The sequence below is a fragment of the Micromys minutus genome (assembly GCF_963924665.1).
Source record: "Micromys minutus genome assembly, chromosome: 14".
In the NCBI taxonomy this organism is placed as follows: Eukaryota; Metazoa; Chordata; class Mammalia; order Rodentia; family Muridae; genus Micromys; species Micromys minutus.
Genome location: NC_137983.1, coordinates 18,802,786 through 18,824,845, shown reverse-complemented (window position 1 = coordinate 18,824,845; position 22,060 = coordinate 18,802,786). Strand labels below are relative to the sequence as shown.

Sequence of the window (22,060 nt, the reverse complement as noted above, 5' to 3'; positions counted from 1 at the left end):
CAAATTCAAATATTTGAAAAATCCAGCCTAGCAGAGGTAGAAGTTAACTATTAACTATTAACATGTTAGTGAGGAAATAACACTACCAAACCAGTAAAATCAAAACGCACAGACAAACAGTCATAAACACATACAAATATGTATAAAGACATACAAACTCATTCAACACATTGCCATCATCATGATCACCACCAAAAACAAAATAAAAATTAACAATCATTGGTCACTGATATCACTAAACATCAATGATCCTATTTCCGTTACTGAAAGACACATAGTGAACAAACCTTTCATCTGTGGGATGAAGCCTACTTGGTTAAGGGAAATGATGGTTTTGATGTGTTCTTGACTTTGGTTTGAAAGACTTTTTTGAGTATTTTTGCATCAATATTCATAAGCACTATTGGTCTGAAGTTCTGTTTTATGTTATGTCCTTGAATGGTTTATTAATCAGAGTAATTAAGGGTTCATAAAATGAATTAGATATTGTTCCTTCTATTTCAATTTTATGTGAAAGTTTCAGGTCTTCTTTGAAATTTTGTAGAATTCTGCACTAAAGCCATCTCTGGCCCAAAGCTTCTTTTGGTTGGGAAGATTTTAATGACTTCTATTTTCTTCAGGGATACGAGCCTGTTTAGATAAATTTACCTGCTCTTGATTTATCTTTGGTATTTGATATCTGTCTAGAAAATGATGTATTTCATCTAGATTTTCAAGTTTCCTTGAGTAAATGCATTTGTAATAGGATCTGATGTGTTTTTGAATTTCCGATTTCTATTGTTATATTATCCTTTTCATTTTTGATTTTAATAATTTGCATAGTGCCTCTGAGCCCTTTAATTAGTTTGTCTAGGGCTGAATCTATCTTGTTGATTCTAATAACCAGCTTTTGTTTTCTTGATTCTCTGTATTCTCTTTGTTTCTATTTGGTTGATTTCTGACTTGCCTTTGAATATTTTCTACCTTCTACTCCTCTTCTTTGTGTTGGCATTTTTTTTTTTTTTTTTTTTGTGCTAGAGCCCTGAGGATGCAAGGTTTTATCAATACACAAAAATCCTTTAACATAATCCACTACATAAACAAACTAAAAAAAAAAAAAAATAACATGATCATCTACTTAGAGGCTGAAAAATATTTTGATGAGATACAACATCCCTTCACTTTAAAAGTATTTGAGAGACAAGAAATTGAAGAACCATACGTATAAACAATTAAAACAATTTACTGCAAACCAATATCCAATATCAAATTAAATGGAGATAAACTTGAAACCATCCCACTACAAACAGGAACAAGACAAGGATGCCCACTCTCTCAATATTTATTTCATATAGTACCTGGAGTTCTATATAGATTAAAAACACAAGAAAAGGATCATGGAGATACAAATTGTCAAAGAAGAAGTAAATGTATCATTATTTTTAGATTCTGTTATAGTGTATATATATATTATATATATATATAATCAACACCAAAAATTCTACCAGACAGCTTCTACAGATGATAAACTGTAGGGAGCTGTTTGTGCTGCACCCAAACATGGCGCCGGCTTCCCGCCGAGAACTCAGCAAACAGAGCTGTTGCCCAGCCAAGAGACTTAATGCGGATGCACCACATAAGTCACAGCCCACTCTTGGGGCACGTGATTGAGCTACAGGAGGATGCACCAATCAGGTAGCAACACGAGTCTCCTAGATATATATAGCAGTGCATTTCTCCCCCACGTAAGGAGAAGAGGAAGACAGTGGAGGGATTGCGGGAGACCCCACGTGGAGGGATGGCGGAGAGGTACCACGTGGAGAGAGACTCGGTAAAAGAGATTGTGGGAGGTCCCGCATGGATAGAGACTGGACAGACAGATCGCTCGTGGGGGACTGTGCGTGAGAGGTCGCCTAGACAGTAGAACTCCCTGCTCAGATTGAAGTTTCCTGCTCAAGAAGCCCCCTGCTTAAAGTGCTGTTCAATAAAGGTTATACACAGAAGAAGCTGTTTGTTTGTTGCACGCCTGTTCCTAGCGGTGGGAAGCGTGGGCGTGTGACAATAAACAATCTCAGCAAAGTGGTTGGATATAAAATTAATTCAAATTAATCAGTAGTCTTTCGTTGAAAAATAATACTTCTTCCTTGTGTTGGAAAGAACAATTTTAACATTCATTTGGATTAACAAATAACCCAGGAGGATAACAAATCTATTCTCAAACATAAAAAATTGCAAAGAGAACCACAATCCACCTCCTCAAGCTGTATTACAGAGCAATCATGGTGATTAAAAAACAAACAAAAACAAAAACAAAACAAAACAAAAAAAAAAAAAAAAAAAAAAAAAACAGCATGGTTTTGATAAAGACAGGCAGAAAGTTCAATGGAAAAGAATTGAGGACCCAGAAATGAACCCACACATCTATGGTCACTTGATGTTTGATAAAGGAGTTAAAACATATCCAGTGAAAAAGGACAACATTTTCAACAAATGGTGCTGATTCAACTGGTGGTCAACCTGTAGAAGAATGCAAATTGATCCATTCTTATCACCTTGTAAAAAGCTGAAGACCAAGTGGATCAAGGACCTAGACATAAACTTTGATACTCTGAAACTAATAGAAAAGAAAGTGGGGTTAAAGTTAGAACACATAGCACAGAAGACATTTTCCTGAACAGAACACCAATGGCTTATGCTCTAGATTCAAGAATCCACAAATGGTTATCATAAAATTGCAAAGGACAGAACGGCCACAAATTAATTGCGAAAAAAATTACATCTCATATAGGGCAAATATTTGTACAAAGTTTGGAGCAGAGACTGAAGAAACAGCCATCCAGAAACTTCCACATCCTGGGATCCATCCTGTATACTGTAATCAAACCCAGACTATGTTGTAGACTCCAATAAGTGCATGTTGTCACCAAAGGTGCCTGATATAGTGGTCTCCTGAAAATCTCTGCCAGAGTCTGGAAAATGCATAATTGGATGTTCTCAGCTAACCATTGGAATGAGAATGGGTTCCCCAATGGAGGAGGTGGAAAAAGGACTGAAGGAGCTGAAGGGGTTTTCAACCCCATAGGAAGAACAACAATATCAACTAACCAGACTCTCCAGAACTTCCAGAGACTAAAACATCAACCAACGCACCAGCAACATATGTAGCAGATGATGACCTTATCAGGCATCAATGAGAGAAGTACTTGACCCTGTGAATGCTCAACACCCAAGTTTAGGAAATTCCACTTTGGGGAGATGAGAGGGAATTAGTTGGTGTGGAAACACTCTCAAACAGGGAGGTGGAAGGGGATGGGATAGGGAGATTCCAGAGGGGAAACTGGAAAGGGGAATAACATTTACATTGTAAGTAAGAAAATATTGAATAAAAATTAGAAAAGACAAATAATAACTAAAAGATATATACTAAACCAATAGATATGAAAACAGGGTATTTACTTGTGCTGCATTCAAGAAAAACCTTTCAACATCACAGATAAATATTTCTGGGTAGGATGATGGAAGTGGGTATTTCAAGAAAATTGCAGTAATCAGAGGCATCTATTTTAATATCTACCAAAATCGATTTTAAGCAAAACCGAATCAAAAGTTCAGAGATGGGCATTATATACTCATCAAAAGAAAATCCACCAAGAAGACATTTTATTCTACAAATCTATGTAGAATTGCAAATTGAGGGACCTATTTTAATTAAAAAAATTTAATATAGTTTAAACCACACACTAAACCTCACACTTGGATAGTGGAAACCTTCAATACCCACTCTTAACAATGTGCACGTCATATAGGCAAAAGTAACCAGAGAAATATTGTGGTTCACAGGTGTTATAAACCAAGTGGTATGAGACAGTATTTATGGAACAAGTCTTAAAATATTGTTACTTATTTACTGAGATATATTTTTTTTTATCTTGGAGACTTAATGTTGGCTGACCTCATCCTTTCTAGTTCTTTCGAAACTCTGTCTGGTTCATCTCAACTGTTCTAATGATAAACTCCCATCTTCATGATGATTCAAACTAGCTTCTCTTGGCTTCTCAGTGGATTGATTCACTTGGAAAACTGCCTCTGAAAATCGCAAAATAAACCTGACTATGTGAATGTGATGTAAGTGAACAAACACCTTGAATTTAACTGCATTCTACAGAAGTGAAAGGCCTGATTTGAACTGTTGGAAACTTGTATAGTTTACAGATTTAAGAGATATGGCATACAGGGAGAAAGTGCAAGAAAGAAAACTGCAATTAAGTGGCATTTACAGTATAGAAGGTACACCTAGTCCACTGGAAACCCCCTGGAACCTGATCTAGGTGATCTTACTGTGGACTCCTAGAAATGGGAGGTACAATCTCAACTGGCCATCTCTTGTCTCCAGGAAATGCTTTCTTTTCTCTTCTTCTTTTTTCAAGACAGTAATATTTATTTCAACCTTCAAACAGCACAAAGAATTAACAGCTTCTAATACCAAATCATATAAGGGTTATTGGAGTAACAAAACACTATTAACATAAAGAAAATTATCCAAACAACTAAAAGTGCTTCACATCTCAGACAATGCTGTGCTCTACCCGGGCCTTTACACCTGGGATTCAGTAGGTGCTTTCTATAGATTACTGAGTTGCATTCAATTAAGTTGTTGGTACAGTTGTCCCCATGGAAACCTCCAAACAAACCAAGATTTTGTGAAGACAAATGGTTGTTGTCTGCAAGCTTACTCTAATCTCACTGCAGAAGACAGCACCCAAACAATTCAGTGAAGAAGCAAAAGTCACATTGCGCTAACACCCCTGGATTTTAGGGTCTTTTTGGTGCAGAGAATTATTTGCAGGCTACCAAAAGAGCAATGTGGACACAAATTAAACTCCAAACTTTACATCTTTCTTGCCTACAAAATATGGTAGAGCAATGAAGTCATAGAATTTGGGGAAAGAGCCAAGCAATGTTGAATTTAAGTTAAGGCACACTCCATGAGGAGGAACCCACCACCAACACTGCTGGTGTAACTAAGAACCAGAGACGTAGGGTAAAAACTAAAAAACACATTTTTAAAAAATCTATTTATGATAATTTGCTTATAATGATAATTCACTGTACTTATATATTGGTGCCTTATCTAGTAATCAGCAATGTGGCTTTCTCAAGCAGTGGAAAGGTACAGATCCTTCAACCCATAGAAAGCTATTAAGTGTAGAAAGTCTAAATGGGAGGTCCCCATCAGTCCTTCGGATCAGAGCTAATCTAAATCCTTATGAAAAAAAGTCAGAAAGATTAGAGGATATGAATGGGATTAAAGGCACCAGAGAACAAGGTCCTCTGTATTATCTAAGCTAGGTATATTATGAAGTCACCAAAACTGAGACAACAAGCTAAAGGCATACATGGGTGTATACCAAGTCCTCTGAATATATATCATAGATATTAGCTTGGTATTTTTATGACTGTAAGAATGAGTAAGTCTCTTAACTCTTTTGTCTGATTTTAGGACTCTTTTTTTCTGTTGGATTGCTGTGTTCAACTTAGATACACCATTTTTTGTTTCATTTTACTAGGTTTTATTTTGACATGGTTGCTTGTAATCACTTAGACTGCTTTTCTATTCTAATTAAAGACAGGGGGAAAAGTGAATCTGGAGTGGAGGAGAGGTGGGAAGGAATGAGAAGGAATAGATGATAGGAAAATTAAAATGAAGATATATTGTATGAGAATCTTTTTAAATTTATAAGTCTATTTCTTTTAAAACAAAGTGTATGGGAAAATCGATATCATGGTGGTTGTAATAGGTTTGGCATCCATAGATTCATGTGTTTGAACCGTTGACGCATACAAAGTGACAGTATCAGGAGGTCTGACCTTATATGGGTAGGCATGGCAATGTTATTGGAAATAAGTCACTATGGACTGAGTTTTGAGGTTTCCTATGCTCAGGCTCTTCTCAGTGAGGAATCCAGTTCTCCAGATCAACATGTCAAATTTGTGACTCCTCCTAAATCATGTTTTTCTTCATATTGAAAATGTAAGTCATGTCCAATAAATGGGTTTGTTGTGTAAGAGCTATCATGGTGGTGATGGTATCTCTGCTCTAATCAGAACATATATTAATAATATACAATATTTGTGAAATAAAGTTTATACTACACAACAGTACATAAATATATAAAGCACAAGTGTTATGTATTTTTAAAATGCAAAGTAATTTTATAAATACAGAGTCCTATACAATTCCAATATTTTTTCTCTTTTATTAGATACGCTGGATTTACATTTGAGATGTTATCTTTTTACCCTGCCCTGCTCCCATTCCCCCTACCTCTCCAGTTGCCTTCAAAAAGGTGCACTCCCTTCTGATCCCCCTCTCCACCCAATTTCCTTGTTATTATTCTGCATTGGCACTACAGGGATCTGTGTTTTGGTACTTTATGCTGACTCTAAGAACTCAGGCATGGTTGACTTAACTCCCCACATACTACTTCTCTCCTAGTTGAAGATCAGTGCCCTGTGTGTCGTCCTTTCATCTACTGGCTGGTACAAGCATGACTGGGGTCCAATAACTTGTCAAACAAGTTTCTCTGCAATTTCTCAATCCACAAACCCTCTACATAATATGCTTACAACCAGCAGACAATGATATAAACTGCCCATGCAGTTGAAATTAGATAAATTTCTATTCAATGTTCATTAGCAGCAAAGTCATTATCATATCTATCTTCAGAAAATTATTTTAAAATTTAAGATGCTTTTGCTTATAAAATGCTTTCGTATAATTGTTTTGAACATATTTAAGGTAACTCATTATTTTTTAGTGTTCCATTTTTAAGCCATAGCCACAATGAATAAAAATACAACTAAACCTAACACTACATTATGAAAAACAACTGAGAGCAAATGCATTCAGTGTGTCATTTTATTTAAGAAAGCTCAAACTAACTTCAATGTTTTATATTGGAGAAACTATTTGAACCAAATATAGACAGGATGGAACTGGAAGCTATCATCCTAAGTGAGGTAATCCAGTCACAAAGGAACACATATGGTATGCACTCACTGATAATTGAATAATTACCCGAAAATTTTAGAATACACAAGAAACAATTCACAGACCTTATGAAGCTCAAAAAGTAGTAAGACCAGAATGTGGATAGTTCAGTCCATTTTAGAAGGGAGAACAAAACACTCAAAGGGGGAAATACAAGGTCAAATAGAGAAGCATGGACTGAAGAAAAGACTATCCAGAGACTGCCTCACCTGCCAATCTGCCCCATATGCAACCACCAAACCCACCCACTTCACTATTGCTGATACCAAGAAGTGCTTACTGGTAGGAGCCTGATATGGATGTCTCCTCAGAGGCTCTGCCACAGTCATACTGATACAGATGTGGATGCTTACAGCTGACTATCGGACTGAACATGAGGGACCCCAATGTAGGAGCTAGAGAAAGGACTTAAGAAGCTGAAAGGGTTTGCAACTTTATGGGTAGAACAACATTATCAACCAACGAAATCCACCAGAACTCCGAGGTAATCAAGTACCAACCAATGTACACAAATAGACCCATGGCACCAGTTGAATATGTAGCATTTTCTGACATCAATGGGAGGAGAAGCCTTCCGTTTAGTGAAGGTGTTTTTTTCCCACTGTAGGGGAATGACAACATGCTGAGTTAGGAGAGGGTGGTTGGGACACTGAGCACCTTTATAGATATGAAAGGAGGGTTGGAGGCATAGGGGGAAAGGGAATAATATTTGAAATGTAAATGGAGAATATTTAATTTAATAAAAGTAAAGAGGAAAAGAAATCAAATATTTTTAAGGATATCTGAGTTTTTACTTTAAGTAAATGAAACAACAGAGTACATTTAAAGGTTATATAGAATATTTCTATATATTCACTGAGCTTACATTATACAGTAAGTTTTATTATAATCTGAATTGAGTTATTAAAGCTATAGGGTTTGTTGCTTTTAGTTGCTACTATATTCAGAATTGTGCCCCATGTGTGTAACTGCTTAACAATAAAATATGACTTCATGTAAAATCAAATTTGAAGCATGCAAAGTAAGAACCACCATTCATTATTATTTCAACTACTTGTATTAAAAGTTTGTAACAGAAATTCCCAATCTTTCATTTCAAATCAATTAGGTAAAAACAACTAATGGCTGTTTATAGTTACCCTCCTGTCATAAACGATTATATTTTTAAATAATTTAGTAAAATATCATTGCTCATACATTTCATTACTAAAATTTCTAAGTAGTTAGTAATGACTTTTAGCTAACATGAAAAAGATTCCTTAAATAAAAATAATTATATATATATATATATATATATATATATATATATATATATATATTCTATGAATAATGTAAGATTGTGAAACATATATCCTATCAAGTTCCAATATATTTTAAAAGAAAAAAATGGCTTTTAAAAACACCCTATTCATAATTGCCAGAATCTGGAAAGAACCCAGATGTGCTTCAGTAGATGAAAGGATACAAAAATTGTGATATATTTACATAATGGATTACTACTCAGCTATTAGAAACAATGAATTTATAAAATTCATAAAAAAAATGGATACATCTAGAGAATATCATCCTGAGTGATGTAACCCAGTCACAAAAGACAAGATATAACATGCAATCACTGATAATTGGATACTAACCCCAGAAAGCTCTGAATACCCTAACAACTAACTCACAAGCCTTATGAAGCTCAAGAAAAACAAAGGCCAAAAATAAAAGCCTCAGTCTTCTTAAGAAAAAAATAGATGTATAGCATCCTCTCAGAGTGTGGTACACCTGGACCTTAAAACATTAAAAATCCAAGAGCTAAGAACATAGCCTTGTGGCAATTTTTGGTATTCAAAGATTATTATGCTTAATATATACTCACAAAGAAAATGGACTGTTTCCATATTACGTTCTGTCCTACCTGTATTTTATGCTTATGGTAAATAGTGGAATTTCAATTCATGCTATCAAGCCTCTGTGCCAAAATGCCTTAAAAATCTTTATATCTATTCTTCTTTAAAAAAAAAAAATAAAGTTGTAAGAGAGAGAGGGAAGAAAAACAAAACAAATGGCCATCTTCCTCTTCTCTATTCTACAATTACCTGAAAACAAGTTTTAGACTTTTAAACAGAGCAGATTTCTTTATAGCTGGTAAATAGGAATGGACATAGTGATGTGTGGCTGTGCTCTGCAAGCAAATAGATTTTATTTTCCATCAAATTCATTGCTTTAGTTTAATAATATAGTTTGTAATTTGTTTTAGAACATTTTTGTCAAGTATCATATTTATTAAAATTACTAACAGACAAAAATAGTAAGATTTTTCTTTTTCCCAAGGTAAAGTTGAATTTTAATATAGCTTGGGTTTAAATTTTTAAATAACTATGGTAAAAACTATGAACACTGGCAATTTCCAATTTTGCACATATTTAACAAAAAAAATATTTGTTTTGTTCAGGACCTCCCTATCTTTCTGTGTTTTCAAATATATAATCTAATATCATTTCTTCAACTTTAGTGTTATGGTCTCACTCCCAACAGAATAGCCTTAACCACTCTGTCCCATTCCTGCCAGCTATTTTATATTGTTGCTGTAGCATACCCATCAGTTATTGACACAGAGAAGTGACTTGACTCAAGGGCATTCTGACCACATACCCATTTTTGTTCAATATGTTCTGAATACTCTGTATAGAGTTTGCTCATCTTAACAAATTCCACAAAGCTTTATGAAGGACCAATCAAATAAAGTATCAATATCAACTATTATGTCTAAAATATATTGATTTAATACTTGTATCCTGGAATACTCTTTTACAACTATGTAGGAACTTATTGTGGTTTGGCAACTGACACTGAAGAATGCTACCAAACCTTATGATTGTACTGTGCATCCCATTGTTTCAATGCTTTGAAATTCCCCAGTTCATCACTCTGCCACTTAACATTTTAACTTAATCGAAACCAATGATCTGAAAAATTAGCTGATGGGGGCGCAGAACATGGCTGGGCCCATCTGCCACCTGGACCAGCAGTTCCTAAAGTTTTAAAGACTGGTGAGAAGGAGATCTGGGCAGCCAGGGAACAGAGAGATCTCTGCAGAGTGCGCAAGGAAAGCGTGCCCCCGCCCTGCCAATCCAGGGACCAGAAAAACAGAGTTGGAACACCTGCTTTCAACCAGTGACTTTGGGGTGCAGAACAGGGCTCTGTCCATCTGCCATCTGTACCAGCAGCTACCAAAGGTTTAAAGATTGGAGAGGAGGGGATCTGGGCAGCCAGGGAGCACAGAGATCTATTCCGAGTGTGCACAGAAAGGACGCCCCTGCCCTGCCTGATACAGTGACCAAGAACACAGCATTGGAACCTCTGTTTCTACCCAGCGAGTTTGGTGCACAGAACAAGGCTAGGCCCATCTGCCACCTGGAACAGTGGAAATCCACAGACACAGACCAGATACAAGGGAAAGGCAAGAACATATTACTGACAACAAGATGGCAAGAGGAAAGTGAAAGAGTATATCCCAAAGAAACCAAGACAACCTGGAAACACCAGAACCCAGCTGTCCAATAACAGCAAATATTGGAATGCCAAAAACTCCAGAAAAAGAAGACACAGACATGAAATCATACCTCAAGACACTGATAGAGATACTTAAACAAGAACGGGAGGAAAAGCAAAAAGAATCAGAAGCTCTTAAAAAGGAAACAAGAAAAACACTCAAAGAACTCAAAAAACTAGAGGAAACCAGAACCAAACAGATGAAGGAATGGAAGAGGGAATTTAAAACAGAAATTGAGACTATAAAAAAAAACACTAAAAGAGATAAACTTAAAGGTGGAACATCAAAAAAAAAAAAAAAAAAAAAGGAAAAGAAAAAAAAAAAAAAAGAAACAGGAGTCACAGAATCAAGAATTTCCAAGAGATTACAAGAGATGAAAGAGAGAATCTTGGGGGCTGTCCCGCGCAACCGTCTCGCCTGCAAGAACGATGCTGCAAACGAAATAGGATCCTTCTGCTGTAAACTTTAATACTCTCGAGAGCCAGCACTTGTTACAGGTGACGAAGAAGATGAAGAAGACCAAGAAGACGAACAAGACGAACAAGACAACGAGACCAACGACACCAACGAGAAGACCAAGACGACCCGAACTATCTAGCCCGTCCCCTTATAAAGGGATCAGTCCTTGCCTTGGACGCAGAGCCCCCTGATTGGTTGAAACTCATCAGGCCCTATGACGCCACGGGAGAGGCAGAGCTCAAGGAGTGGAAAGTTACCCAGCATGTGCGCACATGGCTTGTTTACTGCTAACTCCAGCCGGATGTCAGCGCCATCTTGTAATGGAGAATGTGCAGGCGGCGCCCTACAGGGGGCATAAGACAACACTGTAAACATAAACAACACAGCCAGAGAAGATGCAAAAAACAAAAAGCTCCTAACTGAAAACGTCCAGGAGATCCAGGACACAATGAGAAGACCTAACCAAAGGATAATAGAAATAGAAGAGGGAGAAGAGTATCAACTAAGAGGCACAGTAAATATCTTCAACAAAATCATAGAAGAAAACTTTCCTACCCTTAAGAATGAGAAGACCACGAGCATAAAAGAAGCCTTCAGAACTCCAAATATGTTATACCAGAAAAGAAATACCTGCCAACATATAATAGTCAAGACACCAAGTGCCCAAAGCAAAGAAAGAATACTAAAAGCAGTAAGGGAAAAAGGTCAGATAACATATAAAGGCAGACTAATCAGAATCACACCCGATTTCTCAACAGAGACTATAATAGCTAGAAGAGCCTGGACAGACATCATGCACACCCTAAGAGAGCACAAGTGCCAGAACAAGCTGCTATACCCAGCAAAACTATCAATTCCCATAAATGGAGAGATGAAGATATTTCAAGACAAATGTAAATTTACACAATATCTGACCACAAAACCAGCACTACAATGAATTATAGGTGGAAAACCCAATATAATGAGGAGAACTACATCCTAGTAAAAACCAGAAAACTCTTAAGCAAGAAAACCAAGTGAAGAAAAAGACAAAGACACAACTAAAACTACGAAAGCAATAATGGCAGGAAAGAAAAACAACTATTCCTTGATATCTATTAACATTAATGGACTCAACTCCCCAATAAACAGACATAGGCTATCAGACTGGATACATAAACAAAAACCAGCATTTTGCTGCATACAGGAAACTCATCTCGGAGACAATGACAGACACTATCTCAGAGTAAAGGGGTGGGAAAAAAAAACTTCCAAACAAACGCCCCAAGAAGCAAGCTGGAGTGGCTACTCTAATATCGAATAAAGTAAATTTCCAACCAAAAGTTATCAGAAAAGATAAGGAAGGACACTTTTACACATTACTGGGGAAATCTGTCAGGAGGGACTCTCAATCCTTAACATATATGCTCCAAATTAAAAAAAAAAAGCACCCACATTCATAAAAGAAACCCTACTAAAGCTCAAAAAATATATTTCACCCCACACAATAATAGTGGGAGACTTTAATAACCCACTGTCACCAATGGACAAATAATAGAAACAGAAACTGAACAAGGACACTGTAAACCTAGCAGAGACTTTGAACCAACTAGAATTAATAGATATCTACCGAACATATCATCCTATAATAAAAGAATACACCTACTTCTCAGCACACCAAGGCACCTTCTCGAAAATTGACTACATAATTGGACACAGAACAAGCCTCAATCGATATAAGAAGATTGAAATACTCCCATGCATCCTCTCAGATCAAAATGGTCTCTGACAGATCTTTCACAACAACAAAGACAACAAACAGCCCACATACACATGGAAACTAAACAACGCTCTGTTAAATGATAGCAGGGTCAAAGAAGAAATAAAGAAAAAATTAAGGATTTTCTAGAATTCAATGAAAACGAAAACATAACATTCCCAAACGTATGGGATACAATAAAAGCAATACTGAGAGGAAAACTCATAGCCCTAAGTGCTTCCAAAAAGAAACTGGAGAGAGCATACATCAGCAACCTGACAGCACAGCTAAAAGCCCTAGAACAAAACGAAGCAGATATACTCAAGAAGAGTAGACAGGAAGAAATTATCAAAATTAGGGCAGAAATAGACCAAATAGTAACAAAAAGCACTATTGAAAAAATCAACAATACCAAGAGTTGGTTCTTTGAGAAAATCAACAAGATTGATAAACCCCTAGCCAGACTAACTAGAGGGCAAAGAGAGAGTATACAAATTAACAAAATCAGAAAGGAAAGTGGAGACATAACAAGTGTAACTCAAGAAATTCAAGAAATCATCAAATCCTACTACAAATACTTGTACTTCACAAAGTTGGAAAATCTGGAAGAAATGGATGAATTCCTAGACAGATACAAGATCCTAAAGTTAAACCAGGACCAACTAAACCATCTAAACAATCCAATAACACGTAAAGAAATAGAAGTCATCAAAAGCCTACAAGCAAAAAAAGCCTAAGTCCAGACGGGTTCAGTGCATAACACCAATACTCTCCAAACAATTCCAGAAGATAGAATCAGATGGAATTCTACCTAACTCATTTTTTGAGGCTACTATAACCCTCCTACAAAAACCACACAAACACCCTACAAAGAAAGAGAACTTCAGAACAATCTCACTTTTGAATATTGATGCAAAAATACTCTACAAAATCCTTGCAAACTGAATCCAAGAATACATCAAAATGATCATCCAGCATGACCAAGTAGGCTTCATTCCTGGGATGCAGGGATGGTTTAATATAAGGAAATACATCAATGTAATTCACCATATAAACAAACTCAAAGAACAAAATCACGTGGTCATCTCATTAGATGCTGAAAAAGCATTTGATAAAATTCAACACCCCTAAATGTTAAATGTCCTGGAAATAACAGGAATCCAAGGTCCATACCTATACATAATAAAAGCAATATACAGCAAACCAACAGGCAACATCTAACTTAATGGTGAGAAACTTGAAGCAATCTAACTAATATCAGGGACTCAACAAGGCTGCCCACTCTCCCCCTACCTATTCAACATAGTACTGGAAGTCCTGGCTGGAGCAATTAGACAGCAAAAGGAGATCAAGGGGATACAAATCGGAAAGGAAGAGATAAAAACATCACTCTTTGCCGATGACATGATAGTGTACTTGAGTGACCCCAAAATTCCACCAGAGAACCCCTACAGCTGATAAACAAGTTCAGCAAAGTGGCTGGATACAAAATTAACTCGAACAAATCAGTAGCCTTCCTATACTCAAAGGACAAACATCTGGAGAAAGAAATTAGAGAAAAGGTACCCTTCACAATCATCACAAAAACTATGAAATACCTTGGTGTGACTCTAACTAAGCAAGTGAGGGACCTGTATGACAAGAACTTCAAACCTCTAAAGAAAGAAATTGAGGAGGATCTCAGAAAATGGAAATATCTCCCATGCTCATGGATTGGAAAGATCAATATCTTAAAAATGGACATACTACCAAAACCAATCTACAGATTCAATGCTATCCCCATCAAAATTCCAACCCACTTCTTTAAGGAATTGGTAAGATCAATGTGAAATTTCATATGGAATAACAAAAGACCTAGAATAGCGAAATCCATCCTCACCAACAAAAAAACATCTGCGGGAATAACTATTCCTGACCTCAAGCTATATTACAAGGCAAATGTGTTGAAAACTGCATGGTACTGGTACAGAAATAGGCATGTGGATCCAGAAATAAGCCCTCATGTATATGGTCACATGATTTTTGACAAAGGAGCCGTAAACATTCAATGGAAAAAATACAGCCTTTTCAACAAATGGTGCTGGTCCAACTGGCACTCAGCATGCAAAAGAATGAAAATAGACAATATCTTATCTCCTTGTACAAAGCTCAAGTGTAAGTGGATCAAAGATCTCCACATTAAAACAGATACACTGAAATTATTTGATGAGAAAGTAGGGAAAACCTTAGAACACATAGACACAGGAGAAAATTTCCTGAACAAAACACCAATGGTTCAAGCTCTAAGGCCAAAGATTAACAAATGGGACTTAATGAGATTGCAAAGTTTCTGTGAGACTAAGGAAATTGTCAAGAAAACAAAAAGGCAACCAACAGAATGGGAAAAGATCTTTACCAACACCACATCAGATAGAGGCCTAATATCCAAGGTATACAAGGAACTCAAAATGGTAGACACCAGAGAATCAAATAACCCTATTTAAAAATGGGGTACAGAGCTAAACAAAATGTTCTCAGTTGAGGAACACCGAATGGCCGAGAAACTTCTGAGGAAGTGCTCCACATCCTTAGCCATCAGGGAAATGCAAATCAAAACAACCCTGAGATTCCACCTCACACCAGTCAGATTGGCCAAGTTCCAAAACTCAGATGAAAGCAGATGCTGGCTAGGCTGCGGAGGAAGAGGAACATTTCTCCACTGTTGGTGGGGTTGCAAATTAATACAACCACTCTGGAAATCAGTCTGGCGATACCTCTGGATTGGTATCGCCAATTGGATACAGTACTACCTGAAGTCCCAGCTCTTCCACTTCTGGGCATATACTCCAGAGACATTTTAATACACAACAAAGATATATGCACCACAATGTTCATAGTGGCTCTATTTATAATAGCCAGAAGCTGGACAAAACCCAGATGTCCTTCAGAAGATGAATGGATACAAAAATTGTGGTACATTTACACAATGGAATACTACTCAGCTACCAGAAACAATGACTTAACCAAATTCTTAAGAAAATGGCTGCATCTAGAGAATATCATCCTGAGTGAGATAACCCAGTCACAAAAGAACAGACATAATATGCAGTCACTGATAGTGGGATGCTAACCCCAGAAGCTTGCAGTCCCCCAGAAACAACTCACAGACTGTATGAAGTCCAAGAAATAAAGAAAACAAAAAAAAATATATTTACAAAACAAGAAGACTTTGACTATTTCCATGTTGCCTTTTGTTTTGAATGTACTTTACGCTCATTGTAACTATTAGAATTTCAATGCATACTGTCAAGCCCTTGAAAAAATCAAGTACTGACTAAAAAATATATTCATATAGTTTTATGTAAAAATTATTTTAATATGCGAAAAAACAGTACTGACAAAAATGTATAATTTTAAGCAAAAAATGTTTAAAATCTGTACATATCTTTGTTTTGTAAAATAAAGTCATTTAAAAAAATAGGGTACAGAGCTAAACAAAACATTCTCAATTGAGGAATATCGCGAATGGCTTAAAAACATCTGAGGAAGTGCTCGACTTCCTTAGCCATCAGGGAAATTTAAATCAAAACAACCCTGAGATTCCACTTTACACCAGTCAGTTTGGACAAGATCAAAACTCAGATGACAGCAGATGCTGGCGAGGTTGCAGAGGAAGAGGAACACTATCTAGTGTTGGTGGGGTTGTAAACTGATACAACCACTCTGGAAACCTTTCTGGCGATACTTCAGAAAATTGGACATAGTACTACCTGAAGACCCAGCTATTCTACTTTTGGGCACATACTCCAGAGCCACTTTAATATACAACAAAGATACATGCACTACAATGTTCATAGCAGCTCTATTTATAATAGCCAGAAGCTATAAACAACCCAGATGTCCTTCAGTAGATGAATGGATACAAAAATTGTGGTACAGTTACACAATGGAATACTACTCAGCCTCCAGAAACAATGAATTAACCAAATTTTTAAGAAAGTGGTTGCATCTAGAGAATATCATCCTGAGTGAGATAACCCAGTCACAAAAGAACACATATAATATGCAGTCACTGATTGTGGGATGCTAACCCCAGAGGCTTGCACTGCCCCAGAAACAACTTACAGACAGTGTAAGTCTGTAAAAAAAAAAAAGAAAAGAAAAGAAAACAAACAAAAAAAAGTTATTCTATATCCTTACACACCAAGAACACATTGACATATTCCAGGTTACCCCCTGTATTACATATACTTTTTGCTCATTGTAAAAAAAAAAATGAAAAAAAAATTATATTGATTGATTTTCTCTACAACATTTTTTTCTTTCTGTTAAACCCTTTAAAATGTTTTTTTAAAGTCTTGGACAACCAGGCGACTATTGCCTGCAAATTTTTCACTGCCTTATTTAACATGTTTAAAGAGTTTGGTTAAATTCTGTGTATTAGAAACACTGTTTTTCTCCTTTAGCTTTTTTGCATACTATTGTTTTTTCTAGGAAACCCCATTTTGGTGTTTATTGTTTCTATGTGCCCTTTTACCAATAAATGACGGTCTATGAAAAAAAAAAAAAAACTATTTATTTGAGCAGGAAGCTATAGCACAATGGTTTGAAGCATAACTTTCTAAATACAAAAAGTATAAAAAGATGTACTATAGTAGTTAATTCATCTATTTAATTTTTCCCTTTGTGATTTTACTTAATATAACCTAATAAAATCAGCACAAATATTTAAAAAATAGCTGATAATACTTTTTGTATAAGCCAACTCCTTCAACCCCTCTACTCTTTGCTTTTTAAACCTTTGACCTTGTTGTTTTCTTATTAAAAGTCTACTCAGAGAGGCAACTATTATGACAGTTAGATTCTTTTTTTCTTCTGTGGACCTCAACATCTGTCCAACAGTATGGTATACATTCAATAAACTTTTATATCGCTTAACTGTGATTAGTGTATACATAATTTGTGTGGAAATTTCCTTAATCCCAAAATTCATAATCTTTATTTCTGACCCAATCTTAAATTTTGTTTTTTGTAAGACAACCACATCTACATACTTTAACATATACAGTCTTTTCTCAATTCCACAATGGACAATGTGAAAAATATTTGACTCTAAGTAATTATAAAGGATTTTCTCCTTATAGACTCTTCAGAAAGACATTTGTGATTTTGTATATATTAATACATTAAAAATAATCGAGGTACTAATTTGTTAGTGTGCCTTTTCACATATCACACAGGGTACCTGTTTTAATATATATGCATCGAGACAAAATTATTTTAAGATAATTGAAATTTGAATACAAATGTGATTAAATTTGTACGGCATCAAATGCTAAACATGTCTATAAAAGTAACCTTTGTTGCAGATGTCATCTTTGAATATGGATGATGAATGAACTCAAACTTTGTAGCTCTTTCTGAACTCTGAGTGGCTAGTTCAAATCAGCCCTTCAGCAAAATCTACTCTCCAAGAGGTCTGATTCAAACCTTTTCTCTCAGCTTCCCCCTGCATTGCTCTGTTTGGCCTCAAAGATACTGTGGGAGTTTGTTCTAATTTTGTTGCTTATTTCCAGGCTTCTTAGGCTCTAGATTCTGCCTGCCTCTGAACTTACCTAACCAAACTCAACTGAACCAATGGTAGAATAGAACTCAACAAGTCAATTCAAAGAGGCAACCCAGTCACATAAGAACAGACATAATATGCAGTCACTGATAATTGGATACTAACTGCAAAAAGCTCTGAACATCCCAGAAACAATTCACAGGCCATATGAAGATCAAGAAAAACAAAAGCCAAAAAAAAAAAAAAAAAAAAAAAAAAAAAATGAAAGCCTCAGTTCTTCTTAGGAAAAAATAAATAATTGTATAGCACCCTCTCAGAATGTGGTTCACCTGTAAATTAAATCATTAACAATTCAAGAGCTAAGATTATAGCCTTATGGCAATTTTGGTATTCAAAGATCATTATGCTTAATCTATACTCACCAAGAAATCTGTTTCCATGTTAAGTTCTGTCCAACATGTACTTTATGCTAATAGTAACTAGTGGGATTTCAATGCATGCTATCAAACTTCTAAAAGAATTAAGTACTGACAAAAATATTCACATAGTATTATGCCAAAAGGTCTTTAAAAGTCTGTATATGTACCCTTCTTTTTAAAAATAAAGTTGTAAGAGAGAGAAAAAAATGGAATTCAACTTCACTGCACTGTCGAACTTCACAGGAACTGCCCCCAACTTGTAGGAACTGAGTGCTGCTTTTATGTAGCCTCCATTTCCGGTCGGATCTTCAGATTACTGTGTGTGTCCTCTCACTTACTCATTCTGTCATATCTTCTTCTCATTAGTCGGTTGTCTGGCCAGCAATTACATGCTAGTATTTGGGATTAAATATGTGTACCAATGGAGGGTCTGTATGCCAATGAGACAGATTAAATGTGTGGTTTTCCATTCTGACCACACAGAATAGAAGGTCCATGGTTGTAATCTCTTGCCAAAGATGCCATGTAACTGAAGAAAATCCATTCAGTATATAAGAAATGAGAAACAAGTGATAGCATTAGAATAGAGAGAAAGTGAAACATAGTAGTTTATAGTATATTGTGTTACATGTAAATTATGTATTTTATATTCGTATGGCTCACATTAAAATATACTCTACATGTAAAATAAGAGGAAATATAGCAGAACATACAAATTTTATTACAGTATATGCTAACTATAGGTAACTTTGTTGGTTTATTCCAGAAGATAGTAGTTTCGGATGGATGCATATATTCAGAAACATATTAAATATGTGGCTGGGACAATTATATTGCTGTGGAAAATTTCTGAATGTTGAACATCTACTGAAGTTTGTTTTTTTCAAGAATAATGAATGTACATATTTTGATCTTCCTACAACTAAGCATGAACTTGTTGCAGTGGGACTTATAATATAGGTTATTACAGAAAAGAGAATTGCTTTTTTGCTTTTTTCACATTTTCCTATGATATCCATGACAGCATGAAGGATGAGAAATTTTACCCCCATTTTGTCAGTGGCGTATGGGCAGGTGGTAAGCTATTAAATTATTTTGTAACATGCCTTCTGTGACACTCTCACTCAATTAAAATAAGAAAAAAACTTGCACTCAAATCTGTAGACATTTAGTGTTGCTCCTTCTCTTTACAGTTTCTCAACTTATCTACAACATATGTAAAGTTTAAGTAGATATATTTATTAATGTATTAGACAGCTCTTGAGTGGAATTCCGGGTGTTTCAGAATTCACCATATTCAGTTAATGAATTCACTGAGATAAGTTTTCAAATTAAAAAAAAAAATAAAGTTAAAGCATATAAACATAGACTATTCTCCCATGAGAATGGATACAAATAAAAGGAAAAGGTCATGTAACATTTAATGGCAGACCAATCAGAATCACACCTGACTTCTCAACAGAGACTATAAAAGCTAGAAGATTCTGGACAGGCATCATGCAGACCCTAAGAGAACACAAGTGTCAGCCCAAGGTGCTATACCCAGCAAAACTCTAAATCATCATAGATGGAGAGACCAAGATATTCCATGACAAAACTAAATTTACACAATATATGACCAAAATCCCAGCACTAAAATGAATTATAGGTGGAAAACACAATTCAAGGAGGAAAACTATATCCTAGGAAAAATAAGAAAATACCTAAGCAAAAAAACCAAAAGAAGAAAGACACACAGGCACAGTTCTACCTCTAAAATCAAAAATAGCAGGAAACATCATCCACTATTCCTTAATATCTGTTAACATAAATGCTTGCTTATTAATTTCACCTAAGCTTGAAATTGTGTTTTAATAACCCTATTAAAAATGGGGTACAGATCTAAACAAAACGTTCTCAGTTGAGGAATATCGAATGGCTGAGAAATATCTGAGGAAGTGCTCGACATCTTTAGCCATCAGGGAAATGCAAATCAAAACAACCCTGAGATTCCACCTCACACCAGTCAGATTGGCCAAGATCCAAAACTCAGATGACAACAGATGCTGGCGAGGTTGCGGAGAAAAAGGAACCCTTCTCCACTGTTGGTGGGGTTGCAAACTAATACAACCACTTTGGAAATCAGTCTGGTGATACCTCAGAAAATTGGACATAATACTATGTGAAGACCCAGCTATTCCACTTCTGGGCATATACCCCAAGAGACACCTTAGTACACAACAAAGATATATGCACCACAATGTTCATAGCGGCTCTATTTATAATAGCCAGAAGCTGGAAAGTACCCAGATGTCCTTCAAAAGATGAATGGATACAAAAATTGTGGTACATTTACACAATGGAATACTACTCAGCCACCATAAACAATGACTTGACCAAATACTTAAGAAAATGGCTGCATCTAGAGAATATCATTCTGAGTGAGATAACCCAGTCATAAAAGAACAGACATAATATGCAGTCACTCATAATGGGATGCTAACCCCAGAGGCTCGCACTGCCCCAGAAACAACTCACAGACTGTATGAAGTCCAAGAAATAAACAAAGCAAACAAAAAAATCTCTATACAACAGGAGAAATTTGAATGTTTCCAAGTTACATTTTGTTTTGCGTGTACTTTATGCTCATTGTGGCTATTAGGTTTTCAATGCATATTATCAAACCTTTGAAGAAATCAAGTACTGACTAAAAAATATATTCATACAGTTTTATGTAAAAATTATTTTAAAATCTGAAAAAAAGTACTGACAGAAATGTATTGTATAATTTTGTGCAAATGATGCTTAGAATCTGTACATTTGTCTTTGTTTTGTAAAATAAAGTTGTTAAAAAAAAAGAAACTGAAAGACCATCCAGAGACTGCCCTACCTGGGAACCCATTCCATATACAGATACCAAACCCAGTCACTATTTCAGTTGCTAAGAAGTGCATGCTGACAGGAGCCTGATATAGCTGTCTTCAGATAGGCTCTCCAAGAGCTTGACAAATACTACTTGTCGCTAATCATTGGACTGAGCATGGGATCCCCAATGAAGGAGTTAGATAAACGGCTGAAGGAGCTGAAGGTATTTGCAACCCACAGGAAGAACAACAAAATCAACTAACCAGATCTCCCTAGAACTCCCAGGGACTAAGGTACCAGTCAAAAAATAGACATGGAAGGACCGATGACTCCAGCTGCATATGTAGCAGAGGATGGCTTTGTCAGACATCAGTGGGAGGAGAAGCCCTTGGTCCTGTGAAGGTTTGATTTCCCAGTGTAGGAGAACGCCAGTACATGGAGGCAGGAGGGGGTTAGTTGGGGAGCACCTTTATTTAAGCATGGA

The 22,060-nt window shown here is 36.0% G+C and overlaps 1 pseudogene across 1 annotated transcript in view; it reads left to right on the top strand.

Moving 5' to 3' along the window:
• LOC308429714 (histone deacetylase 1-like) overlaps positions 1-11,169 on the top strand; it is a 127,915-nt pseudogene extending 116,746 nt beyond the window's left edge. Inside the window, exon 3 of the transcript in view lies at positions 11,053-11,169. The product of the transcript in view is annotated as a histone deacetylase 1-like (transcript). The remainder of the gene's footprint in view (positions 1-11,052) is intronic.
• The last annotated feature ends 10,891 nt before the right edge of the window (positions 11,170-22,060 follow it).